Source organism: Doryrhamphus excisus, chromosome 21 (genome assembly GCF_030265055.1).
Source record: "Doryrhamphus excisus isolate RoL2022-K1 chromosome 21, RoL_Dexc_1.0, whole genome shotgun sequence".
NCBI classification, from domain to species: Eukaryota; Metazoa; Chordata; class Actinopteri; order Syngnathiformes; family Syngnathidae; genus Doryrhamphus; species Doryrhamphus excisus.
The window spans coordinates 11,507,367-11,524,262 of NC_080486.1; the positions used below are offsets into that span (position 1 = coordinate 11,507,367).

The 16,896-nt window shown below is 43.3% G+C and overlaps 1 protein-coding gene across 3 annotated transcripts in view; it reads left to right on the forward strand.

Moving 5' to 3' along the window:
* drosha (drosha ribonuclease III) overlaps window positions 1-16,896 on the forward strand; it is a 180,891-nt gene that overhangs the window by 66,392 nt on the left and 97,603 nt on the right. For all 3 annotated transcript variants that reach the window (XM_058059587.1, XM_058059588.1, XM_058059589.1), the window contains exon 11: window positions 9,793-9,858. The gene's annotated coding sequence lies outside the window, so the exon portion shown is untranslated. The remainder of the gene's footprint in view (window positions 1-9,792; window positions 9,859-16,896) is intronic.

A 16,896-nucleotide genomic window follows, 5' to 3' on the forward strand; every position in this document is an offset into this window, starting at 1 on the left:
AGCAGCCCCGATTCTCCTCAGTAATTCAAACATTCAAAATCCTCTTCATGTCTTTCAGCCTGCAACGCCTGTCCGTCTTCTATGATCATGTGACCCAACGTACCCCCCCCCCCCCCCCCCCACGGGACTTGAGGACAAAAATCAAACCGATAGCGAGTGCAGAAGATGTTACACCTCCTGAAATTGAAAGGCTTTCCCTGTCAGATCTCATCAGCCTTGGAAGAACTTAGCCTGGCTATCATCTCGTGTTAAAAGTGACTTTTTTTTATTTTTTGCCGGAGGATTTTCATCACCTCTGACATGTTTTCAATATTCCCGGCCTAATTGCTCCCATCTCCCGTTGCCCACGCCGCATCGCCGCTCACCACCAGGCACGCGAAGGATGGCGATATTTGAAATGTAAATGACGGAAGAAAACGAATCTCGGGCCGCTAATTTCACGTGTCGTGTTAATGAACATGAAAGATTAGAGTCTATCATACTTATAGCAGCGTTAGCTAATCCGATTCCTTGCGACAACCCCCTGCTGACACAATCTCTCACCTGGAACGATGATATCAAAAATCTTTTAGCTTTTCATACAAGTTCTTTCCAGCAAAGTTTAGCTCGAAACGTCCAAGCGACGGAGCCCCGAAACTTTGTAATCACAGTGAATCCGTGCCCCCTCCCCCCCACAAGCGTGCTTATGTGTCAATTTCCGTGACTTTTAATAATAAATAATAAGTTGGAGTGAGACATCAGTCGTAGGAGGCCATCGGTCGCAAGTCGGCGGTGCAAATTAGAACCGCATTAAAAGATGGTAAAAGTCGTTTCCACGCAGCGGGTGTCTCTGGGACCCTGTGTTGCCATGACGACACACAAAGCGTAAACATGTCACTAATAAGAACGCCGAGTCTTAGTAGTCGTGTGCTTGCCAAAAAGGGAACATTGGCTTGGAAACACAGGTGACCCCCGCCGTCATGATGGTCCGATCCCCAGCAATGTTAAAGTTAAAGTTTCACTGCAGCGTTAAAAAAACACGAGGTACATTTTAAAAATATCATGAATGATGAAGAAAACAAAGAGAGGAGGAGGAGGGTAGGAGGAGTGAGCAGCACTCTCTCCAGAGCCGGAGGCCTTTTATTTTTAAATCCGCTGATAGCGCGCATGTTTCCCACAGGTTGATTGTTTTCCAACGATGCAATGGAGTCATCTCCTGGGAGTCTTACTTTCACAATTCATTAGCATGAAGCTGATTTTCAGGCATGGATGGTTGGACGACTGCACACTGCTTTATATCCTTAGGTCACATGACACACCTGCTGAAGAGCCTGGACGGTGATGCATTCAATTACCAAACATGTTCATCAATAGGCCACATCTAGTCTAACTGTATTAACTCCAGTGTAGCTGTAACCACTATCATTTACCTCTATTGACTCCAGCATATCTGTATGCACTCCGGTTTAGTAGCTGTATTGACTCCAGTGTATCTGTATGCACTCCGGATTAGCTGTATTGACTCCACTGTATCTGTATGCACCCCACTTTAGCTGTATTGACTCCAGTGTATCTGTATGCACTCCGGTTTAGCTGTATTGACTCCACCGTATCTGTATGCACTCCAGTTTAGCCACATTGACTCCACTGTATGCACTTCGGTTTAGTTGTATTGACTCCAGTGTATCTGTATGCACTCCAGTTTGGCTGTATTGACTCCAGTGTATCTGTATGCACTCCAGTTTGGCTGTATTGACTCCAGTGTATCTGTATGCACTCCAGTTTGGCTGTATTGACTCCAGTGTAGCTGTATGCACTCCGGTTTAGCTGTATTGACTCCACTGTATTTGTATGGACTCCGGTTTAGCTGTATTGACTCCAGCAAATCTGTATGCACTCCGTTTTGGCTCTATTGACTCCACTGTATCTGTATGCACTCCGGATTAGCTGCATTGACTCCAGTGTAGCTGTACGCACTTGAGTCTAACTACAGTAAACCTCGGATATATCGGATTCAATTGTTCCCACTGGTTTTGTCCGATATAAGCGAAATCCGTTATATGCGTATACCGGAAAATGTCAGTTTTACGCATATATCGGATTTATATCCGGTATATGCGTAAATCGGATTTTATCCGTTATAAAAAGGCACTTCCTTGACTATGTTTCCAATGTACCTGGACGCGCAGGCAACGCTGCAAACGCTGCAAATGACGTCGTCGAATGACTGTCACGATTCGGCGAATCGGAGATTTTGTCCGAAATAGGCGAAATCCGTTATAAAAAAATCCGATATATGCAATGAATTTTTATTGGAAATGCATTACAGAAAAATCAGTTCTTTTTTATCTGTCCGTTGTGAGCGAATTTCCGATATATCCGAGTCCGGTATATCCGAGGTTTACTGTATATGCACTCCAGTGCATTGTACCTGTACGGACTGTGGAACTGAATGCGCTCTAACACTGGTGTATGCATGCCGGTCTAACTTCCAAGTACTACCAGGATAGCTGTATGGACTCCATTGTACCTGAATGCACCGAGTGTGCTTGTACACACTCCATTATACCTTCATGTATGCACCCTGCTGTGGACGCATGCACTCCATTCTGACTGTATGGACTCCAGTGTAGCGCTACGCTATACATTCTGTGGGATTTGGTTAAAAAATCGCCATTTTTATGGGCATCACTTGCAGTTATTTTGTGTTTGCGTATGACCAGGCATCATAACGTCCACGACGGAACACTATGTTCACCTTAGGTCTCCTCCAAATTCTTCCAATTGGAGACTGAGAGCACGGCGCGTTTGCAGGGCCACAGCCAACGCATCACTTTGGAGGTCAAAAGCGAAACACCCCGCCAGACTTGGCATACATTTGGCGTGTTTAGTGAGAAATTGAACCGGTCGCGTGACCTCCTCCATCGCCGTGGGCTCTGTTGTGCAAGCTTTCCGCTTCACGAGAAGAGCATCCAAACAGCACTCCGCTTCCTCTTTCTCCCCCCCCCCCCAAAGCGAATCAAACTCCCAGGAGCTCAACAAAGAGGCCCCTGCGAGGCACCCGCCCCACCACCTTTTGTGTTCGGGGGGCCGCCATTTGACAGGGGCGGGTGCCAAATCAGCTCACCGGGTTGACGGTGCATTCAGCGGAAATAATGGAAACGATTGCGCTTTCTCAACGCACGGCGAGCCTCCACAAAAGCCGCTAACGTATTCCACCCCCTCCGTGTTGGGATAAGGGAGGATGAAACGCTCCAGAAATGGCTGTCGACCGGAATGTTTACCCGGTGAATTATTGTTTGCATTATCAGGCGGGGAAGGCGCGCTCAAGGAAGGAGAAGCGATGGCGGCGGCAATCTCGCATTCATGCATAATCTTCGACTCTGCGGCCTCAACCCGGGAGTGCATTTCAATATTTCATTGATGCGCCGTAAATCTCCTCTAAATTGTTTATTGTAAACAAGCATGAAGAAGAAGATCAAAGGCGGTTTGTCTGCCTCGGAATCAACCGGGTTCCTCAAAGCACCTCAGACCGATCCCGTGTCCATTAAAACCAGTAGGATTCTCGCTCAATTAATCTTCCATATGGAGCAACGCAAGGAAAAACTCCATCCAAAAACAAAACAAAGCATTGGTTTGGATGCACCAACATGGCCGCCTGTGCTACATCATTCCTTGTCATCTTAGCAGGACATTCAGGACCTTCCAGGTTTGGAGGGAAGACCCTGCATTGTCTTCCCGGTTCACAAAGCACGCTTCCGTCTGTAATGGTGCCTTGCCGTGCCGTTCATTTCCAAATTGTTGGGGTCGTGAGAGCTAAGAGGAGCGTGCATGCGACTCCTAAAAGCAAACATTAAAAATATATTCTTCACGTGTTGAAATGGAGGCGAAACAAAGCATGGCGGCGGCCTACTTATTAACACTCTTTGCTAATGACTCCGGAAACTGGAAATAGTCCCGACATCAACATGTGGTGTCATGTAAGAGTATTTTATATTAATTTTAGATAAGTGTCAGAGGTGCCATGATAGCTATTGGAAGTGGGTTGTACACAATCTAGTACAGATGCTGGAATTTACACTTTAAAGTACTTTTAGTAAATTTATACTCGCTATGTATTACATAATACATATTCACAAGATACAAGGGTCACTTTGATATTTTGTAGAGCATATGCTAAGATGTTGTGTGTATATATATTTGTACCCCGCCTCTCCCCCAAAGACAGCTGGGATAGGCTCCAGCGTAGAATATGGATTTTTTTTGGTGTTTTTTGGAGGGCAAAAATTTCCAAATATTTTCCAGTTTCTTCTTATTTTTTTTGTAAATTTTTCTTATATAATGTCATGACTTTATCCTCATCATATTTTGATTTTATATCTATAATATTATTACTGTAACTGCATTTTTTCTTTTTCTTTTAAATATTTAAATTATTACTTTTATATATAATATTATAATATTACATGTTTAGTACCGGAAAAAAATACTTTTTTTTAAATATATTTTTACTTTTCTTGTAAAAAATTTTTTCTCATAATTATGGCTTTTTTCTTGTAATGTAAATGCGATAAACAGGTTCCCTTTTTAAGTTATATTTTAAAAAAAATGCTGCAGGCCAATAAAACAAACAGCCACGTGCTGCAAATGACCCCCAGGCCACATTTTGGGCACAGGTTCAGTCGGCTACTCGAGTGACTCCAGTACGCGGTCCCAAAGACCAGGTACAGAAACCGACACATGCAGAACGATGAATTGAAGTACTTGCGAGTGAAAGGGAGTTAAAATCGGGAAAAGCGTCTGCGGGAGTACTTTGATGCCTGACGATGACGGAGGAGGGAAAGCAACAAGCGGGAAGAGCCCCCCACACCCCCCACCACCCCAACATGCACGTTGCCTCCTTTAATGAAAGAAAAACAGCTCATCCCCACCCCCCTGGGAGGTGAAATGAATTAGTTTATTTTGGGTGCTCATGCCCTCAGCAGACATTTTTAAATATCAGCCGCCTGAAAGGAAAAACACAAGGGAAAAAAAAAAATACATCTTTTTTGGCACGGAAAATCATCTGACAGGAAATGAGAGTCCCGGTGTGCAGTTGCAGCGTTAACGGTATCATTCCATGGAACGGACGAGGGTCGAGCATGGCTGCAGATGTGGGGACAACCACTTGATGGTTCCTTTGGTTCCTTGGTGGGACACTTCCTGGTGCTGAAAGCCTATTAAGAGAAGTCTAACTTTTGCTATTGATTTCTTCGAAAGATGAATCAACACCTCAGTAGGACTGGACTGGGAGTGAACCGTGTGTTTTGTACCTGTCAGAGCCCGTGCTTCATAGCAGTGATGCACTTTATAAAAAAAAAAAAAAAAAAAAAAACATCAGAAATCTTTCTAGATTTCTCTAAGTGGGAAAAAAAAAACACCCTGAAAAAGTGAGTTTTGACTCCAGGCTACAAACGACCTCACCTGATGTGCGTTGAACTTGAAGATATTTTTGATGATGAAATGACAGACATTCCCATGCAATGAATTCCTGTCTTTTTACCACGAGGTCCCCAAATGGTCCCTGAAATCATTTTTATATAAGTAGTGTCTGTGTTGCATCCTGGGATCAGATCAGATCAGCAGTCAGGCTGAGTTCCATTGAAACCAATGGGAGTCATGTCCAATGGAACCCCAGCAGCACCTCCATTTGGGAGTGGAATGGGACTCAACAGGACCAATATGGTCCTGAGGGTAAACTTTGTATGGAAATATGACCCAAATCACGGAAAAAATGGACTTTCAACAATTTTCCTATGAGATATAAGACATGATATTAAAGAGGATGCGTACTGTTCCTTTAAATGTCGATGGAGCGCTGCCAGGAGGTCATGAACAGATTTCCCTCTTTGCCTCTTTTACCCTTTCCCATTTCGAGATGCCAAGTTGCTCAACAAAGCACGCTCGATGCAACCCGGAAGCCCGGGCGGGGGGTCTTCAATGACGCCACCGAGCAGCTGCCGCTCGGCTCCACGTGCTGCCCAGATTCCCTCCGATGTCATCCATCTTTACCAGACCTCTTTCATCTTTTCGGCCTTGAAACTTTTTTTCCTTCCCGTGAATCACTAAATCACCGGGACGCTCCTTTTTGTGTGTCCGTATGTGCGTGTGTGTGTTTATGAAACTCGACAAGCGCTGCCCGGGTATCATAAATCACGTTTAGATGACAAGCGTTGAGGAGTCGGGTGGGCCCCAAATCCATCAGCAGCAATTAAGGAGGCCAACAAATGGACGTTTCATTCACGATCACGCTCGTCACACTTGATAACGACAACATCACGCGAACGCCATCAAGTACAGTACGGTTTATGGTGACAAAAACCAACTCCCGTAAATTTGGAGTTGCCATTCAATCCCAGCCATTTTTCATAAGCCGTCCCTCTTAGGATATTTTTCATGATTTTGACTGATTTTCCAGGCACACGGAATACTGTGTTCAAGATCTATATAGCCATGGCGTATTCCCAAATATCCCAATATCAATGTTCTTAAGTAATCAGCAGTAGAACATAGCTAAGTTTCAGGAAAAAAGATACATTTTAAGCATAACTTGACACAAATTTATCCATATGTATTTAGGCAAAATGTCTAAACAACACAAAAATGTTTACATATAGCTTGATACCTTTCTACTTCCTGGTTGCTTTGGGAGAGATGCAGGCTGAGCTCTTCTGCCACCTTGTGGACGTTTTTATATTTTCAGCTTAAAACCTCACCAGACATTCTTTCTTCTATTGTGGAGTTGCATCATCACTCCTGTGTGAGTAATTATGAATAATAATTTGTCTTCAGGCTGCACGGTGCATGAGTGGTTAGCACACAGGCCTCACAGCTAGGAGACCCGGGTTCAATTCCACCCTCGGCCATCTCTGTGTGGAGTTTACATGTTCTCCCCATGCATTCCAAAAACATGCTAGGTTAATTAGCGACTCCAAATTGTCCATAAGTATGAATGTGAGTGTGAATGGTTGTTTGTCTATATGTGCCCTGTGATTGGCTGGCCACCAGTCCAGGGTGTACACCGCCTCTCGCCCGAAGACAGCCGGGATAGGCTCCCTCCCACATTCCAAAAACATGCTAGGTTAATTAGCGAATCCAAATTGTCCATAGGTATGAATGTGAGTGTGAATGGTTGTTTGTCTATATGTGCCCTGTGATTGGCTGGCGACCAGTCCAGGGTGTACCCTGCCTCTCGCCCTAAGACAGCTGTGATAGGCTCCAGCACCGCTGCAAATTGTATTTTTAGAATATACCAAGAGCCAATTAAAAAAAAACAAACATAATTTACACTTTGGACACCCTTGATGTACAGTATACGGATATACCCTACCATTGCAAGTAGCCAGTTATGCTATGATATGCTGTGATGTATCAAGCAGCGTGTTGTTATTGCTTTCAAAGTAGCTGATGTGACTTTTGATTGATAGTTGAACATGCATTAATAATAAAAATGCAACCAGCAGCCGCTCCTGATTTCCATATTTTGGTCAGTAAGTCAAAGCGAGCACGAAAGGAGACGGCCGTGTGATGTATTTTCGGCTACTAATGCTTCCGCCGGTGTCCAGCAGCGCTGAAGGTCCATCCTAATGGCCGAGCGAGCTAATGGAATGACATTATCGTCATTACTGTTCTCACGGCACACAGAAAGAGAAGCAGCGAGGCCAAACGTGGACGACGTCCCGCGTGCCGTCTCTTTAATTGCTCCTTGCCTCCATTGCAAATTAATTACTTGTAGCGAGAAGGGGCCGCTTCCCCGCGCCCGCCGCGCCAGCTACACCGTGAGCCCGAGTGGCCTCCTCGGGCGCACGCCGTCAGCCTGATTGATTATCCCGGCAAATGTCGAAAGGTTGAGGTGCTCACCTCCTGACATTTCACTGCTTTCCTTTTGGTTAAGTTTGCCTCCCAGAGCAAATGAAAGAAAAACAAAAGTGATGCAGACGGGGGAGGGAAAAGTGCAGAAGAAGAAGAAATGTCAAGATGGCTTGATGTGAGAGTCCTCTTTGACCTCAGCTTTGTCGGCCATCTTGGTTGTCTTGTGCCTTGTCAACACCGGGAAAGCCTTGTTGAGCCTGCGTGTAATGAGGACGAGGATGGCGGGAGCTCATTCCGCCGGGCGATGATGGCGTCCAGATACCGGGAGGGAAAGATTGCGGAATGGGGAAGTAGTAATCCCGAGTCACCTTCACACGGAAAAACATCCCCCACCCACCCCGAAAAAAACCCTCCATCTCCTTCTCATAGCTCCCAAGTCCATGTTAGTTAAATGCAGTGCTACTATTCAGTTCACTTCTGCCTGTAAAACTCTATGTTGACCTTTTCTGCCCCCTGGTGGCCGTTTGAGGGACCACACCAACAGAAAAAAAACCTGTCATCTTGCCACTTGCGGATAACCTTTGACTCCACAGATGTTAGCTTTGAAAAATGCATGGCGATGCAGAAGTCGAGGTGGGGGGGCACAACAACAACACCATCACGCTGTCAGGCCGGTTTTTGGCGCATTCATGATGGATTAAGAGAAGTTGCCGGGTTCATTCCCTCGCCTGTCAGATGGTGAAATAGCTTTAGCATTAGCTTCTGGCAAGATAACAGAGTCAAATTAAAATACCTGGCATCTCCTGCCTCTAGCTCTTCCATAAATTGAGCATCATGCGGAAACATCTGCTATCATACCCGAGGCATAAACTTTTCACAGCTATATTATTATTATTATGATGATGATGGTTATTATTATTATTACAGGGGTTAAATGCAGAGACAAATTCCAGTGTACATTCTTTTTATCCTTTTTCTCTTGGTGAATTCTAAATCTATAGATATTTTCTATTGTATTACTCAAAGTTAATCATATATTCACAAAAACTCGCTCTTGTCTTATAATAAGCCTTACTTTTTCATCAAATAAATACATTAATTTGCATTAAACCCTCACAGAACCTCTAGGCAGTTGCAGTTCTAAGTATGACCACCAGAGGTCGCCAAACGACAACTCTGAATTTTCTGCCCAATCTCCGTTAGCCTTCTATAAGTTAGTCAGACTGCTACAAAAGCGCTCAATAAAGTGATTTATTATCAATATTTTTGAACATTAGGCTGGAATATACTCTAAAGTTAACAATACAATATCTGTATGTCAAATTCGGCCTTTAAAAAGAAGATAATGCTGAGTTATGAGCAACAATATGTGGAATTTATTATTATGGTGTTTTTCAGCTGAATCACATCCACCAACATCACGTCTCCCTCTTAATTAGCATAATTATTACTATTTTTTCCCGAATCCTCTTCTAAGATAAATTGTTGTCTTTGTACACTGAGCCCGTGGAGCGGCTGTACCGTCGTCTCCATGGCAACCCGAAGGGCACAGGGGCACCCAATCAGCGGAGACGGGGGGCGAGCGTTGATGGACTAAATCTACATTTCAATGTTTTCACTGACACACGCTAACAGATGGAGGCCATTTTCTGATGCATTATTACATACTTTATGATATCGCTTCTTCACTTTGGATCAACACGGTCTTGACCGAGTCCGATAATTGTCTAATGTGCATCCCTGCACATATATTGGTACCAGCAGGAGAACTAACAGAGTTAGTCATTTTTTAACACTTTTGCTGTCAGTAAAATGTTTAAAAATAACAGTTTTAACTCCAAATTGTCCATATGTGTGAGTGTGAATGGTATGTTCTCTTGACATTGTGCCCTTTTGCTTGATTTTTTACATTTTTTTTTAACATTTTGGACACCAGTGACTTAAACTAGCACTCCTTTCCAGGTGGAGCGCCACTCGTCTTCTACTCTTCTACTCCACTTCCTGTCCTCACTGCAAGGACCTGTGAAGGTAAGCTCCATAGAAAGAGTACAAAGTACACAACATGGCTTCTTAGAGACACACCCTCCCGTCCCAGGGGGGGGGGTCGGTACGAGTCTCATGTTGTCCATCCTCCTCCTAAGTGCGTCAAATCCTGTTTTCGCTGCAGCGTCCAGGTCAAGAAGTCCAACCGAAGCGCAGCTGTGCTCTCGTCGTCTTCTGCGTGATTTGCGCGATTATGTGATTGTTATTTTGGAGCAAGGGGGGTGCGGGGGGCGGCCTGGGCTCGACTCGGCTCGACCCGCGCTAATGAATCCAGTGCGGGCCTTTGCCCATCAAAGCCAATTAGCCAGCCGCAGCGGCGCTGGACGCTCGGCGCCGATTGCCGCCGCTTTTATGAGACGGCCTCGATCGCATGCATTAGCGTCGGAGTGGGGTTGCGGAGCGCCGTGTGTGCATGGCAACAACATGGAAGCCAAGTCGGAGTTGAACCTTTGGGGTTTTTTTTTTTCATGTCAGCTCAGCCTCCGACGCCATCTTGGCTGCTTATACCGACAACAATCCCGAACGGTCGCCAGGCGGTTTGTTGGTCTTCATGTGTGGAAAGGTGTCTCTGTGTGCGCTTTAAAAGGTGTTGGTGTGAAATGTGATTCCTCCCAAAAAAAAAACTTACAACAGGGGTCTCAAACACCCGGCCCGCGGGCCAAATGTGGCCCGCAGGACACTAGTTTGAGGTCCCCGCCTTGATATAAAAGTTTGATATGGATGCTGTATGGTATTATATGTACCCAGAAAAAATTATTACGTTTGATTAATGTTCATGTTAAAGGTTAAATAACTGTTAATAGTTATCCTCCCTATCCGTGTGGAAGTGGTAAGTTTTTGGCTATTTAAGTTTAAAGGAAATAACTTGAAGGCTACCGTTTAGGTCGCTAGCTCTCTAGTTTGCGAGTTAGCATGTGTCTCAAGACCCTGCAGTTGCGCAATAAGTTGTAAATATGAGTATAAATGTGACTATAGTCGTGTTTTGTCATGTCTACAGGGCTCTAATAATGCTTTGTTCATTTTAAACTTGCATTTGCTCACTTTGTCAACACGCCGTCTGTTAATGAACTTTCCAGCTAACTTTTGTGAGAGTAAACATTGCTTTTTTTTTTTTTTTAATTGCCGATGTGACGTCCAGATGTTCTTCAAACACGAACCACAGACGTTAATTAAACGCTCCCATCTGTGGAAAGACGGAATATTGGAATATTTTAAACTTGTATTTAGTCCCTGAGTGATCATCGGCTTGTCTGCTGCTGCTCATCAGTCGTCCTCCCGGACGTGTTTGCTTTCATCTCCATGCCGTTAATCAAAGACACGCAACCAAATGGTTGTGTGTGCGTGTGCAATATGCAATGTTATGCCCCATACAGTCTATACACACACATACCGCAAAGCATGCTGGGTCTTATTGGAAATGTTTGGCTATAGTACAGCATAGTAGTGTATGTTCTTGAACATTATTAGAGCCCTCTAGACATGAACTAACACCCCTATAGTCACTTTTACACTCGTATTACCGCATATAGTAGCCATTTAAGACATAAATAAGATAATTAAATTAAGTCGGGACAGGAAGTGATGTCAGGGGTTCAGAGTTGAGTTTCGGCTGCAACAATAGCTTGTGTTATTATCGTGTTATGAGATAATTCAAACCTGTAATAAGGTTGCTCCATTGCTCTTCTCAACGAGCAGTGGGTCCTGTGACATACAAAAATACGCGAAAAGAAAAATAATATTTTAGCTAAGTAATATTTAGCTGAAAGTACTCATAAATAGGCAATGTTATGCAAGATTATGTTTTTTTTTATAACACACGTAGCAAAAGCAGCACGGCTCGTCCTTGGCGATAACAGAACAGAAAAAGTAGGCAGGAAATATGGCCGCCTCTCATTCTGATTGGCGGTTGATGTCAATACACAGCCTTCTGGTTTGTCTCCATAAAATGTCGCCTGTCCGTCACCAAATTCCCTTTCAGCTCGGTGAATTCCCAGTGTCACCTGTTTCTTCACACCTTTGTAGCAAACGATGGCGACTGTTCTGTTGCGTGGCTCCAGTCCATTGAAACATCTCTTCAGTTCTTTCTCTTATTCAGGGTCGAGTAGCAACAAGGGGCACGAATGGAGGTATGAAAAATAGCAAGGTTTTAGACTCATTTAAAAATAATAATAATAATAATAATTCTCAGGGGGGCACGCTGTTATGTAAACGATAACTGCTCTATTCAATTTCAATACAGAAGTCAAGTGTGCTGTGCTTGAGACACATTGTCATTTAAAAGCATGGGGAAGTGTCCTTAAACTTTTGACGAGTACTTCAGACAAAGTACAGTGGAACCAGAATATTCCACCAGAAGTCTACAATATCATAAGGTGTACTCTGGTTGAGTACAGCTGTACTTTTTTAATCACAGTATTAGTTGCATCCTTATTGATTTTAATAACTCATTCATTGGTACATTAATTTTTTCCCTGTTATTCCCTGTTTTCCCAGATTATTTTCATCCCTGTTTCCCAAAGTCAAAGCTAATCTTGTTTTGGCTAAAGCACCAAAATACTGGTCCGCTTCCATGGATGACTAAGAAAGTTTATAAATATATATAAACATTTCAGAGCCTTAAATCAAGGGATATTTAAGTCAAGAAAAGATTAATCGAGTACCAAACTAGGTCATCGATTAACCGGCGATTAATTCTCGCTAATACATGGCAACAGGAACCGTGAGTCAGCTCCGTTGCCCATCTGTGATGTCATCAGCGTTTGACTGTAGTTCCTTGCTACTAGATGACACGTTTACAATTCTGGTTTTACATGCACAAAACACGCGTACAAGTAAGTTAATTAATTAATCCCTGTAATTAATTAATTTAAGTGATTAATGAACATTTAAGCTCGCTTTTACCTTCAGTTAAGATGTGATGCTGATAAAGATGTGATGGCGATCAGCTGATCAGCACAGACACCACCTTCTTGTTTTGCTATGAGTTATTTCTTGAAATCAGTCGCGTTTCTCACATTTTGTAGTCAAAATACTGGCACTTGCTACTTCCTTTTACGTCAGTTTAGCATGATTTTGTAGCCGTCAAAAGCAAATGAATGGTGATTAAATTCAAGGAGTAACTCATGGCAAAACAGGAAGGTGGTGCCCGTGTTGATCTTGCTGCCACATTGCGTCTTCAGTGAAGGTAAGCAACCTTAAATGTTCATTTATTCGTTTTATTCGTCAAGTATGAAAAAGTACCCCCAAACTTTGGACCAGTAGAATATAGCTTGTGTTTTTAAGAACTCCGTAGAAAGGTTGTAGTGTTGTTGAACGCTCAATGCTTTTAAAGAAGCCCGCATTTTTACCAGAGCAACAGATTAGTTCTTTTTCCTTATTTTTTTCAGCCATCACGCTGTCTGGATGCTTTTATGCAAATGAGTCATGAGCACTTTGCCGCCACGGTACGGTCATGATTGTTTCTGCTTTTTTGGCGCGCGAGCAGAGTTGAGTGGCATCCGCTGACTTTTGAAGTGTGTTTGAGTGACTTTGTCTTCAGGGCGCTGTCCGGGCGGGGGGGCGGGCGGGCGGCGTGACCCAGTAGCTTGTTGTCTAACCCAACATAAGCTGACACCTAGTGGGCAGTGTCAAATACTACATTTCACAGCGTCTTTGAATGTGTCTTTTTTTTTTTTTTTAGTTTATTTAGTCATTTTTCGGCACGGCGGTCTAGTGGTTAGTGCGCAGACCTCACAGCTAGGAGACCAGGGTTCAATTCCACCCTCGGGCATCTCTGTGTGGAGTTTGCATGTTCTCCCCGTGCACGCATGGGTTTTCTCCGGGTACTCCGGTTTCCTCCCACATTCCAAAAACATGCTAGGTTAATTGGTGACTCTAAATTGTCCATAGGTATGAATGTGAGTGTGAATGGTTGTTTGTCTATATGTGCCCTGTGATTGGCTGGCGATCAGTCCAGGGTGTACCCCGCCTCTCGCCCGAAGACAGCTGGGATAGGCTCCAGCACCCCCGCGACCCTTGTGAGGAAAAAGCGGTAGAAAATGAATGAATGAATGAATTTAGCCATTTTTGTACTTGCAAATGCTTAATTTTGACAACAAAAAAAACACAATTTTAAATTATTAATTTTTTTTCAAATTTACTGTGCCTGGTGCTTAATGACGTTAACTGAATTTCCGAACACAGTATTTTGACAAACTAAATTTGTATTCATTTTTATTGAGTGACATTTTCAACACACTAAGTAAAAAAACAACAAAAAAACACTCCACAAAATGGAAACACAAAAAAAAAATCATTTCCAGTCTTAAAAAAAAAATCCCAAATGGACGTTCACACCATATGGAGATGAGATAAGATGAGGTGTACATGAAGTATAACCACTCCAGTACATCTCTTCCATCCTCCAAATGGAGTTTGGAGAATAAAGGAATCAAGTCATAAAGCATGACGCTCGAACAAGATGTTTTTTGTATGTGTTTATTCTGCTTCTTTCTCCTTTTTTCTCCCAGCGGCGGATCTTTATGAAACAGTAATGACTCAGGAGCAAGGAAGAAGTCTCCTCTTTTTTTGCTTCTTGTTCGGAAGGAGAAGTTAATTAGTAGTCGGAATGAATGGATCAGAATCAATGAAGCAGTACGTTTATCCTCTGCAGAAAATCATTCATTTACTATGATATCATGACCATTATTTTGTTATATCATCTTATATTGTCATGGTTTGATGCTCCAATCAGTAATGCCTGATTTCTGTAAAAAAAACCTTTCAATGCCGATCATATGCGGGTCGTACCATTGCAGCATACAGCCTCCTTTTAAATGTACACTTTAGTCTATGCCATCGGTATTAGATCATTTCACTCATGGATGACACTTTTAATTAAAATTGAATGATTGAATGAAAAAATGCATTAACTCTCACAAAAGTCATAACCGACATTTTTCATTCAAAATAGCCAAAAAAGACACTGCTAGGTGATTTTTTTTTTTTTTTAATCGAATAATTTTCAGTCGTGACTCACAGAGAGAGCAGAGTAGCGTTGACTTTCCAAACAAAATTCCATAAAACCAGAAAATATAGATGTATTTTACTGCACATTTCTTCTTTGGAGTGCGCACGTTTAAGGCAAAAGCTACAATGACAGAACTCAGCAAATTCTCGTGTCCACAAGTCCCAAGTCTTCTTTGGTCCAGGTCTCTGGCAAGACCCAAGTCTGAAGTATTCCTAAGGTTTTTGCTTGAAAATGCATCTTGCAATGGCAGGACGGTGTTGTGATGTTTAACACTGCGGTATTTTATACATTTGTAGTGCACACAGTTAGTCAATCATCGTCAATATTCCGTTTTGATGGGTTCTGTGTGAAATGGACAGGGCTGCGGAGTCTCCGATGCGGCAATTTAGCGGGATCTTTGCTTGAACGAAGCTATCGTCTCGACGTCTCTTGCTTTTCCCAACTCCATCCCAAATCCGATGCTTTGTTGACGCGCAAAATCGGTGCATTAGAGCCGCACCAGTCCTGTACAACATGCATTTGTATCATAGGAATATTTCACAGTAGGATAATTCACTGACATCAGCGTGACGCATCCGGCGTGACGTAAAACGTCATACTACAATTCCGGTATTGCGGCGTACTGTCCCTCATTTATCCATTGATGCCTTTTACACAGAAACAGTTAATATGATGACATATGGCAGGACGTATCAAGCTGTGTACACTTTCAAACAGAAACTTTCCTGCATTTATCAAGCGTATCAAGATAACAACGGTCATTGCGAGGGATGCTTTCATTCCGTGTCGGTGCCTTTCACACAGAATTGAAAAAAAAACCCCGTCTTTTAAGTTCTCTGTGTAAGAGGATTAACTCAGCAAGTCACCCACCTTAACCTCCAGTCAAGGACACGTGAAATACAAAATACAGTATAACAGAAGCTGGTTAGTGATGCTGATGCTGATTGTAACCATAGCGACCAAGCAGCTTGACTGACACGACACAACATCAACACAATACTTCTTTTGAAGACGCCCGTACGGTTAAGTTAAGTCGTGTCCTTTTTAATCCCAACACAAATCATTTTTTGTGATGTGAGGATCCGTTTGTGTGCACTGTCGTCTCATGACTTCCCCGACCGAAGGAGAGGCATCCTTTTAGTGGGAGCAGCTCCGGGGGCGGGAAACAGCGTCCCACCGGGATATCAGTGGCGGTCTTTGTCATTAATGTAGCTTGTCTTTCCCTCCTGGCTCCACATGTTAATATTTAGCGCTACTATATTTAGCTTTTATTACGCAGTCGTTTACGCAAGCTTTTTTTTGCGATGACACGTTTTATTCTGGCCTTTCAATTTTTTTGGAGAAGATGTTCTTCAACTTGGATCAGGCGGTTCCTGACTCGTTTTTCCAGGAGTTCCAGATATTTTCTCATACTTGATGCTCCTCAAGACCCTTATGGAACACACAACACGCTTGTTTTACAAATGAGAAGCTAATCAGCTAACCGACATGTTGTCCTCTGATGACACCATCCCCCTTGTCTACTTCCTGTTGCACCCCATCCCTATCCCGAGGATATCCTTCCCGGGAACGCAGCTATAAGTGTAACCTGTACGGTCCAACCAGCCCATCACATCAGTGTCCACCATCGAGCTAAAAAGCCTGAGCTATCAACTCGATGTCCGCCATGATTCTGAAGACGTCATGGGGTGATTTAAACTTTGCACACGGGGGGGCGTCATATGGAAAAACCAGGATTGGGGGGCGCTTTTTTTGATGTTTCAGGTCTTGTAAAAAGCCTCATTAGTTATTTGTTCCGGGCGACACGGCATATTACTAATATTTTTAGTTTTTGGACACACAAGCACCAGACTCGATCGCTGCATGAACAGACTTTTATCGCAGGTCGGAATCATCTCACAACAGGGAACGATTTTACCTCAGAAAAAAATAATCCAAAATAATGTTTCTTGCTATGGGGGGGTGGACAGGAAGTAACGTTGTGGGTTCGGGGTAACTGCCGCAAAAGTAGTTCG